This window comes from Colobus angolensis, unplaced genomic scaffold (assembly GCF_000951035.1).
Source record: "Colobus angolensis palliatus isolate OR3802 unplaced genomic scaffold, Cang.pa_1.0 Scaffold65, whole genome shotgun sequence".
Lineage (NCBI taxonomy): Eukaryota > Metazoa > Chordata > Mammalia > Primates > Cercopithecidae > Colobus > Colobus angolensis.
The window spans coordinates 3,914,283-3,917,383 of record NW_012120154.1 but is presented as its reverse complement, the minus strand read 5'-3'; the positions used below and the strand labels follow the sequence as shown (position 1 = coordinate 3,917,383).

Genomic DNA, 3,101 nt, shown 5'->3' with positions numbered 1-3,101 from the left:
AAAAAAAAAAAAAAAAAACAGGCGTGAGCCACCACTTTGGGAGGCCGAGGTGGGTGGATCACCTGAGGTCAGGCATTTGAGACCAGCCTGGGCAACATGACGAAACCCCGTCTCTACTAAAAATATAAAAGTTAGCCCAGGCACAGTGACTGGGATTACATCTGTAATCCCAGCACTTTGGGAGGCCAAGGTGTGTGAATCACCTGAGGTCGAGAGTTCGAGACCAGCCTGACCAACATGGAGAAACCCCGTCTCCACTAAAAATGCAAAAAATTAGCCGGGCATGGTGGTACATGCCTGTAAATCCCAGCTACTTGGGAGGCTGAGGCAGGAGAATCGCTTGAGCCCAGGAGGCAGAGGTTGCGGTGAGCCGATATTGTGCCATTGCACTCCAGCCTGGGTGACAGAGCGTCCAGCTCAAGAGAAAAAAAAAAAAAAGACTGCACTAGTATTGACGGGGTGCTGTGGCCCACACCTGTAATCCCAGCACTTTGGGAGGCCAGGGCAGGAGGTTCATTTGAGGTCGGGCGTTCGAGACCAGCCTGGCCAACAAGTGAAACCCCATATTTACTAAAAATACAAAAATTAGCCAGGCATGGTGGTGCATGCCTGTAGTCCCAGCTACTGGGGAGGCTGAGGCAGGAAAATCACTTGATCCTGGGAAGAGGAGGTTGCAGTGAACCGAGATCACGCCACTGCATTCCAGCCTGGGCAACAGAGCGAGACTCTGTCTAAAAAAAAAAAGAAAAAAAGATTAGCTGAGGTGATGTATGGAAATGCACGGTGCCTGGCATGCAATAGGTGTTTGGTGAGTGTTGGCTCTCTTCACCCCTTTTAAAGTTCCGTGTGTCCCGAGGGCCTAGGAAACCAGGTCCAGATAAGTTAAGTCAACCTCTGTCCTTAGGCCACCTGCTCCCCACCCTCAGAACCTGTTCTTGCCTGTGTGACCTCGGACAAGTGACTGTACCTCTCTGAGCCTCAGTTTGCTCCTCAGTAAAATGTGGATTGTACCTCAAAAGAGATCATCATAAGCCAGGCACAGTGGTGGGCACCTGTGGTTCTAGCTACTCATGAAGCTGAATGGGGAGGATCGCTTGATCCCAGGAGTTTGAGACCAGCTTGGGCAACATAGTGAGATCCTCATCTCTATAAGTAAATAAATAATAAAATAAATAATCTAGACAGTAAAGAGCTAAATAAATGTCAGCTGCTCTTGTTACTCTTTTTCCTCATTAAGTTTATCATCATGCCGGGCGCGGTGGCTCAAGCCTGTAATCCCAGCACTTTGGGAGGCCGAGACGGGTGGATCACGAGGTCAGGAGATCGAGACCATCCTGGCTAACACGGTGAAACCCCGTCTCTACTAAAAATACAAAAACTAGCCGGGCGAGGTGGCGGGCGCCTGTAGTCCCAGCTACTCAGGAGGCTGAGGCAGGAGAATGGCCTAAACCCGGGAGGCGGAGCTTGCAGTGAGCTGAGATCTGGCCACTGCACTCCAGTCCGGGCGACAGAGCGAGACTCCGCCTCAAAAAAAAAAAAAAAGTTTATCATCATTTCTTTTCTTACTGTTTTTGTTTTTCAGTTTGAGATGGAGTTTTGCTCTTCTGACCAGGCTGTTGTGAAGTGGCGGGATCTTGGCTCACTGCAACCCCTGTCTCCTGGGTTCAAGTGATTCTCCTGCCTCAGCCTCTCGAGTAGCTGGGATTATAGGCATGCACCACCATGTCCAGCTAATTGTCATATTTTTCGTAGAGATGGAGTTTCATCATGTTGGTCAGGCTGGTCTCGAACTCTGAACCTCAACTGATCCACCCGCCTTGGCCTCCCAAAATGCTAGGATTACAGGCAGAAGCCACTACGCCTGGCCTGTTTTTTTCTTTTTTTTTTCCCAGAGATGGGGTCTCACTGTGTCATCCAGGCTGGAATGCAGTGGCATGATCACAGCTCAATGCAGCCTCAAACTTCTGGGCTTGAGTGATCCTCCTACCTTAGCCTCCCAAGTCACTAGACTATAGGAGTATGTCACTAGGCCTGGCTAATTTTTAATTTTTTGTAGAGACAGGGTCTTACTATGTTGCCCTACTGTCTGTCGCTAGGCTGGAGTGCAGTGGCACAATCTCAGCTCACTGCAACCTCCACCTCTTGGGTTCAAGTGATTCTCCTGCCTCAGCCTCCCAAGCAGCTGGGACTACAGGCGTGTGCCACCATGCCCAGCTAATTTTTGTATTTTTGGTAGACACGGGGTTTCACCATGTTGGCCAGGATGGTCTCAATCTCTTGACCTCATGATCCGCCCGCCTCAGCCTCCCAAAGTGCCAGGATTACAGGTGTGAGCCACCACGCCCAGCCTGAGCCTTCACTTTTCGTCTCCAACCACTGTGGGTGGGAGTGGAGCCCTGGTAAACCAAGCAGGTCGAAGCCTGGGACTGGAAGGGGACAGACCAGCTGCAGAAGGTGACTCTCTGGGCACCTTCAGCCAGGGTTATGTCTCTACCCAGGAGGGTGCCAAGGGTAGCCTTAAGGCACTGCCACTAAGGGGCAGAAGCAGCTGGTCAGAGGTGCAGTCCAGCACCCTAAGGGAGCCCCCTGCAGTGCTCTGGGCCACAGGAACTGAAAGGCCAGGCCTGCAGTTTAAGGGTAACTTCCTCGCAGGATCCCACATAGATTTCCCCCAAGCAGAGGAGCTGTATGGAATGAATTCAGCATTCTGGAGTGCTGCACTTATTGCCTGCCTCCTTCCAAAACTCAGTCAGGATACAAAGATTAGCTGGCCGTGATGGCAGGTGCCAGTAATCCTAGCTACTCGGAAGGCTGAGGCAGGAGAGTCACTTGAACCTGGGGGGCGGAGATTGCAGTGCGGAGATCACGACACTGCACTCCAGCCTGGGTGACAAGAGTGAAACTCTGTCTCAAAAAAAAAAAAAAAGTGGGCTGGGCGCGGTGGCTAAAGCCTGTAATCCCAGCACTTTGGGAGGCCGAGACGGGCGGATCACGAGGTCAGGAGATCGAGACCATCCTGGCTAACACGGTGAAACCCCGTCTCTACTAAAAAATACAAAAATCTAGCCGGGTGAGGTGGCGGGCGCCTGTAGTCCCAGCTA

The 3,101-nt window shown here is 51.5% G+C and overlaps 1 protein-coding gene across 1 annotated transcript in view; it reads left to right on the top strand.

Annotated features, from left to right (window-relative positions):
* LGALS1 (lectin, galactoside-binding, soluble, 1) overlaps positions 1-768 on the top strand; it is a 15,656-nt gene extending 14,888 nt beyond the window's left edge. The window contains exon 6 of the mRNA XM_011964273.1: positions 725-768. The gene's annotated coding sequence lies outside the window, so the exon portion shown is untranslated. The remainder of the gene's footprint in view (positions 1-724) is intronic.
* The last annotated feature ends 2,333 nt before the right edge of the window (positions 769-3,101 follow it).